Genomic DNA, 7,854 nt, shown 5'->3' with positions numbered 1-7,854 from the left:
AAGTTTGATTAAGTGATTGAGCCCTAGACCTATACATAAATTGGAGCAAAATGGCCTAGAAGTTGGGCTGTCAATCGGTTCAGGCACTGAAACTCAACTGTCAGTGATCTCTGGTTAACTTTGAGACCGAGTTATGTCTAATCCAGTAAGTATTTGACCAAGAACATTATAACAAAGTTGAAGCTGGTATAATGGGCAACAACTTTGATGCAGTCGGATTAATAGTTCATCGCATAAAAATTGGAGAACAAAGCTCCTCAAGTCGCGCTGTCAGGTTGATGAATGAGCCATTCAGTACATGCAGTAACTGAAGAAGATCAGAGGCGCCGACACTTCATCGCTGATCCCACGTCACGATTCGCGGCCGCCGGAAAAGATCGCAGTGAGCTCGGCATGGATAAGAGCTGGGGTGAAAAGATCGGGGAGGGGCAGTGAACGTGGTCTCTGGCACTGGTCCATTCATAGTGATTCACTGGCTCCGCAACGTGGCCGAGCCATCGACGCCATCATGACTCCCAGTGAGCTCGATTGCGCCACTCCATGAACCATGTATCACATCACTGTAGGTCGTGTAATACAGCCAATTGCCCCCTAGACTTTACCCTCAGTGAGCGCCACGTTTGGCAAACTCCTGTGACTCATCTCGACGCCACAGTAAGCTTCCTTTCGTACAAATTAAGAGCAACCGTGCCCGGCTTCTATAAATTGAGAATTCCCTTGCTCCGCCCCCTTGTCACAAACCAAACACAACCCCAAACATATCCTGCCATCCACCATACCCCGGGAATTCGAAAATCCCCCCAAATCGGTCATCCGCGCCGTTGCGAGACGTCTCGCCGTGGATAAAGCTCTCTGAGGTAACTTGGGTTGGGCTTGTGAGTGTTTTGAGTTCTCTTACATATCGTGATGCTCATCGACACGCCCAATTGAACTCTACCACAGCCGGAACCCCGGAACACTGTGTCGCCACCATGGAACGCCGCCGTGGACACTCCCTCCGTTGACTCACCGCTCTATCCTTTCACTCGTCTTCCTGACCATCGTCCTTGAGTCCAGGTGAGTTACCAAAGCTTATCGTACTCTCACTTCGAATGATACCACGTTGTATCACTGCGAACGAGTCCGTGAAGATTTCTGGTCCGCAGGTGCTCATAGACTGAGCTCTTGGATTCAGTTCATGCCTGATTTTCGATCCCTGGTGTGGCGCCAAGAGTGGAATTAGGGGTAAGAGCAAATTTGAGCATGTATTATGAAGTATGGCGGCCTATGTAGGTTCGCCGGAGTAATCACGCCGCCGTCCGTGGTCGGAGGCCTGGTCGTGTGAAGGAAGAAGGGAAGAGTTTAAGTGAAAATGTCAGTGACACATTAGAACAGTACCAGCGGGCGTTTCATGATTGTTTGAAACCCTTGGAGCCCCGACGCAAACCAAGGCGCAGGCGCGCGCCTTTTCCCCTATTCGTGGGCCGACTTGGGCCAGATCCGGCTTGTCACTATTCATGGTTTATCTTTTTCTTTTTACTGCCAACTCGGGAAATCTGTAGAAAATAGTAGAAAATGGTAAAATCATGAGACCAATTTTTTAGATTCCTAAAATCACATAGTTTTTAATAAAAATAATTTCCAGATTTTTTCCCAACCCTAGAATTATGTAGCATTTAAAGGTGCTTAAACCAAGCCTTTTAGAATTTTAGCAATAGTTTAGTAATTCCAAAAATCATAAAACTTTTTAAGTAGGCTTAATATGATGATTAGAGCCTGTGAGTGAAGTTTGAAATGATTTGGACTGTTTGCTCAAAAACCCAACAACTAGCCTCAAAGGGTTAGTTACTTAATACTAATCCTAAAGAAATATCTAATTAGAAAACCTTAGTGATTAGTTGTACCATGAATGAAAGTTGTATTCAAGATGCAACTTATTATATTTTTTATTATGTAACTGCATATTCATGACATAGCATAAGCATTCATATACATGTATTATCATGTATAGAACACGAGGAAGAAACCGTAGTAGAAGAAGAGGTTGTCTCCGAGACTGAGAATATTCCAGCGGAGAACAACTTTTACTTCGACATTTGCGGTGTGGAACCAGAACCTCCTGCAACACAATGCAAGCCCCAGTGCATTATCCCTTTCCTTGTTGTTTAAAACCTTTATAACCTCATATGATGCATTAGATGACAAGAGTTGTGTGCTAAACAGTTGATGCATTTCCTTCCTTGGAAAATGGATTACCATTCCTTGATACCCTTTTATGAAAAGGATTTTTATGATGCTTAGCCTTGCTCTAGAAAAATAAAATGTTTTATTTTAAAACAAAAGATGATGCTTCACACTGGATGGGGATTGTTTTACACAGAAGATACTGATGATGGTGGATCCATCACGGTCGTGATGGGTTCAACATCTGAAAAGAAGTACCTCTGCCAGGTACTAAACTTTGAGGTCTTAAATAATAAAGACGAGACCGGGCGGGTGACTTTCACGAGAAGGGAGTCTCGGTGTAGTGTCTCCGTCTGAGTCGCTTAAGGACCGAGCCGATGTAGGCGTGCTGACCGAGGACCTTTTAACTGGCCATATGCCTTATCATGGGTAAGCTTTGCCTCTGTCGAACCAATACCAGAAAGGCCACCACACAATGGGAGAGGAGAGATGGCGACAGTAGCGTGTGCCCTCCATGGCAAGAGGCTGGACGGTGGAGAATCTGTGCTCTCGGTTGGCGTGAACCCATTCTGGTCTTGAGAAACCCAGGTGCGAGTTGACATATGCAAGGGTTAAGTGCTACATATGTCGTGTGGTTGGAGATTCCGAGCTGGGTATTAATCGATTCGGATCACCGTTACTTCTCGGACATGAAGACTTAGTCACTGACTTACATGTAGCATTAAGTCTACATTATGTTATTGTAATCCGTTCCACTTATTCCTTACTCCGATGATTTGTAATGTCTGCGTAATGGGTTAAGCGCTCTTGGGCCATGAGATGGCGATACAGATAATCGAATTTGTCGAGTCATTATGCACACCTGCGTGACTGTCTAAGGTCCTTAGGACAAGGACATATGTAGGTGGGCCTAATACCTTGGGAGGTTCTGTCACAGCTGGTATTGGAACAAAGCCTGTTTCTTCAGACATTACTTAGTGCTTCAAAATATTTTAAAATACTTTACAGGGAGATCGTGGAATGAGACAGGGCTATAGACTGGGCTATAAATTCACAATCTATAGACTGGAATTGCGAGGCGAATGCCCGAGCCCGGGTAATGGAGCTAAGCGTAGCCCTGGAGAATCTGCAAGCATACAATAATAGTTTGCATGAGGAAGTGCACGTGTTATACGACCAGTTGCATCCGAACGTACCACCGGAGGTTGCAGCAATGGGAGCCGGAACGTCAGGAGCAGTTGGCGGAGGATCATATGGGGAGTTGGATCTCTTTGGAGCCCCTTCTTCCATGAATCTCGCAGATGATCGTTCTCCCGAAGTTGGCAGTGGAGCGGGAGCAGCCAAGGATGAAGATAACTAGAGTAGTATAGTAGGTGGTGGTTTCCTTATGTAAATTAAATAAGGAAAGTTGAGTTGTACCAGTGAGTATGTATAATTAGTACCAGTCTGACATAATGTAATAAAGGTGGTGTATTTGTGGCATGTAATAATCGAGTATGTTTAGTTCTTTCTTCTTCAGATACCATCCAAAACTTGTCCTTAAGACGGGACGGGAACTTCCCGTGGTGGGGAGGAAACTCTGAACCCGCCGCCTGTACCTCCCACGTTGGCTGAGGCTATCGCTGCCTTAGTTAATGCCACTGCTGATAATACTCGTTTCCTGCGAGGAATGGCTGGGAATCAGCTTCATCAGCACGGAGGCAGAGGTCAACCCCAAGACCCCCTAAGACACCACGTATTTGGAGTTTTCTAAAACTCGTCCACCTCTTTTTGTTAAAGCAGAAGAACCTTTTGAAGCGGATGAATGGATTCGGGTCATGCAGCAGAAATCTAGATTAATTTGGTGTACAAAAACCCATAAGCCCATGTTTGCTGCCTAGCATTTGAGAGGCCCCGCTAGTACCTGGTGGGCAAATTTTGCAGCTATTCAACCTGAAGGACATCTTGTCACATGGGCAGAGTTCAAGCAGGCATTTAGGGAACACTATATTCCAAAGGGGTTTTACAAATGAAACTTGAGGAGTTTATACATTTAAAGCAAGGAGTAGACTCGATGATGCAATATCTCGCCAAGTTCAATCATCTCTCGCAGTATTCTATAGAGCAAGTGGACACGGACCTGAAGAAGAAGAATTGTTTTATTGATGACCGAACTAGAGAAGTTATTACAAGAAGTAACCAAATATTTAGTATGTGAATTTATTACAAGAAGTGACCGAACTAGAGAATTCACCACAAACTTGTCTAATTCGGGCATGAATACCAAATTCATTAAGTATGTGAAGTCTTGCTTAATGAATTCGGTATTCATGCTCGAATTAGACAAGTTTGTGGTGACTTCTCTAGTTCGGTCGCTTCTTGTAATAAATTCACATACTTAATATTTGGTTACTTACTGTAATAACTTCTCTAGTTCAGTCTTCAATAAAGCAATTCTTTTTCTTCAAGTCCGTGTCCACTTGCTCTATAGCATACTAGGAGAGATGATTGAACTTGGTGAGATGTTGCATCACCGAGTCTCCTCCTTGCTTTAAACGTATAAACTCCTCAAGTTTCATCTGTAAAACCCCCTCTAGAATATAGTGTTCCCTAAACACCTGCTTGAACTCTACCCATGTGACAAGATGTCCTTCAGGTTGAATAGCTACAAAATTTGCCCACCAGGTACTGGTGGGACCTCTCAATCGCTGGGCAGCGAACAAGGGCTTCTGAGTTTCTATACACCGAATTAATCTGAATTTCTACTCCATGACCCGAATCCATTCATCCACTTCCAAAGGTTCTTCTGCTTTAACAAAAAGAGGTGGACGAGTTTCAGAAAACTGCAAATATGTGGTGTCTCGGGGGGCCTTGGGGTTGACCTCTGCCTCCCTGCAGATGAAACTGATTCCTAGCCATTTCTCGCAGGAAACGAGTATTATCAGCAATGGCATTAACTAAGGCATCGATAACCTCATCCAACGTGGGAGGTACAGGCGGCGGGTTTGGAGTTTCCTCCCCACCACGGGAAGTTCCCGCCCCATCTTGAGCACGAGTTTTGGATGGCATCTGAAGAAGAAACAACAAAACATACTCGATTATTACATGCCACAAGTACACCACCGTTATTACATTATGCCACACTAGTACTAATTATACATACTCACTAGTACAACTCAACTTTCCTTATTTAATTTACATAAGGAAACCACCTACTACTATACTAATCTAGTTATCTTCATCCTTGGCTGCTCCCGCTCCACTGCCAACTTCGGGAGAATGATCATTTGTGAGGATCATGGAAGGAGGGGCTCCAAAGAGATCCAACTCCCAATACGGTCCTCCGCCAGCTGCTCCTGACATTCCGGCTCCCATTGCTGCAACCTCCGGTGGTACGTTTGGATGCAGCTGGTCGTATAACACGTGCACTTTCTCATGCAAAGTGTTATTGTATGCTTGCAGATTCTCCAAGGCTACACTTAGCTCCACTACCTGGGCTCGGGCATTCGCCTCGCAATCCTAGGCTATAGATCGTGAATTTACAGCCCAGTCTATAGCCCTGTCACGTTCCACGATCTCCCGCTCCAAGCGGTCAACCTCCGCCGATAGCTTAGCATTACGACGGCTATCGAGCGCACGCTCCCTGCTTCCATGGCGTAGTTCCGTCGTGAGTCGTTCAACTCTGACCTCCAGATCACCTATGGGATCATTACTTCCGCTACTGCTCCGCTCATGTCAAGGAGCCAACTGGTGTCAGGGTACACCTCGAGGTCTAGTTGCCTTCCGCTAGGTAGTCTTGGTACGTGCCATACCTCCATAAGAGGGGAAGATTACTTAGTATTGTTTAAATATGATGCATGCATGACCTATCAATATGGAACCAACCTTTCGTTGATCCCATACTTCCTACGCGTAGACTATTATTTGGCACTCTATTACCCGACTTCAAAAGATAAGTTATTACAAGAAAGGAGCAAGCTAAGAATGAAAGAGTATTCCAAGGTAAGTATTTTAAATTTTTTGAAGCACTATGTAATGTCCGAAGAAACGGGCTTCGCTCCAATACCCGCTATGACAGAACCTCCCACCTACAAATGTCCTCGTCCTAAGGACCTCAGACAAATCAAGCAGGTGTGCATAATGACTTGACAAATTCGATTATCTATATCACCATCTTATTTCCCAAGAGCGCTTAACCCATTACGCAGACATTACACATCATCGGAGTAAGGAATAAGCGGAATGGATTACAATAACATAATGTACCTTCATAAGGAAAATATAGAAAGAGTAGTTATTTAATATTCAGGTACTTGAGTGCATAAACTTATTTTTACATCACTGGGAGGCAATACACTCTACCCAAATAAGTTTTAGTTTTCTTCCACCTGCTTAGGAACCACCTTGGAACAGAAACAGCAAAACTCAACCGTTTCCTCACCTACAACAACATGGGTTTGAAAACCCTAAGTACGGAGTGTACTTTCGCAAGTCTTACCCGTCAAAGGGAAAGACTCTCAAGGATATGCTGGCCTTTGGGAATCAAGGTAAAGCTCAACAAGATTCAAATACTTTCTTTGCAGAAAAGCTTACTATGAATGGATCCTTAAAATTTCATTTTTAATTATCAGGTTAAGTAGTTACTTGCATCTAGATTCCTTTCTATTCTAGATCAAGCACTTGGCCTATACTAGCCTTCTTTTATCCCCCTTCAGTTCACTTGATGCTACGTGTAAGTCAGTGGCCAAGTCTTCATGTCCGAGAAGTAATGGCGATCCGAATCGATTAATACCCAGCTGGGGATCTCCAACCACACGACATATGTAGCACTTAACCCTTGCATATGTCAACTCACACCCGTGTTTCTCATGACCAGAATGAGTTCACGCCAACCGAGAGCACATATACTCCACCGTCCAGCCTCTTGCCACGAAGGGTACATGCTACTCTCACCATCTCTCCACTCCCATTGTGTGGTGGCCTTTCTGGTATTGGTTCGACCGAGGCAAAGCTTACCCATGATGAGGCATATGGCCAATTAAAAGGTCCTCGGTCAGCAGGACTACATCGGCTCGGTCCTTAAGCGACTCAAAAGAAAGACACTACACCGAGACTCCCTTCTCGTGCAAGTCACCGCTCGGTCTTGTCTTTATTATTTAAAACCCCAAGGTTTGGTACTTGGTAGAGGTACTTCTTTTCAGATGTTGAACCCATCATGGCCGTGATGGATCCACCCTATGAAGATCGAGATTGCACTCTATGTGGACAAAAATGAAGATTGAGATTGCATGCTATGTGGCAAGATGTGACACCTGCAGACGTGTCAACTGTAGGTGTCACATCTTGCCACATAGCGTGCAATCTCATTCTTCATTTTTGTCCACCAATAGTGTTGCTTTAAGTCTTGATACATCTTAGTACTTCCATGATAAATGGAATATCGACTAAGATGAGCTTCATCCAAGATCTGTTGGCGGACTTGAGCATCTTTAGGCACAACTATGCGATCAGTAAACCAAATTATCCCTTGGTCATCTTTTCTGAAGTATTTAGCTTTGTCGGCTTCTATTTTCTCATGAATATGCTTCATACCCTTGTCACTTATTTGGGCATCAATAATTCTCTGTAGAAGAACTGACTCAAGCTTTAATTGGGTCAAAGTTCCGTGTTGTATCATTCCTAGGTTTAACTTTTCCATTTCTTGGCATAGTG

General features: G+C 44.2%; 1 long non-coding RNA gene across 2 annotated transcripts; it reads left to right on the top strand.

Moving 5' to 3' along the window:
* Nucleotides 1–637: 637 nt before the first annotated feature.
* Nucleotides 638–3,678, top strand: LOC109940834 (uncharacterized). Of its 2 annotated transcripts, none has more exons than XR_002748853.2 (3): nucleotides 638–857; nucleotides 943–1,056; nucleotides 3,172–3,678. It is a non-coding gene; the product is annotated as an uncharacterized lncRNA (long non-coding RNA). The 2 variants fall into 2 exon arrangements; XR_002263528.2 differs by lacking the exon at nucleotides 3,172–3,678 and adding an exon at nucleotides 1,146–1,590 and having other exon boundaries at nucleotides 641–857.
* Nucleotides 3,679–7,854: the final 4,176 nt, after the last annotated feature.

Source organism: Zea mays, chromosome 7 (assembly GCF_902167145.1).
Source record: "Zea mays cultivar B73 chromosome 7, Zm-B73-REFERENCE-NAM-5.0, whole genome shotgun sequence".
Taxonomy (NCBI): domain Eukaryota; kingdom Viridiplantae; phylum Streptophyta; class Magnoliopsida; order Poales; family Poaceae; genus Zea; species Zea mays.
The sequence above is the reverse complement of the archived record's forward strand: the minus strand, read 5'-3'. Positions and strand labels throughout refer to the sequence as shown.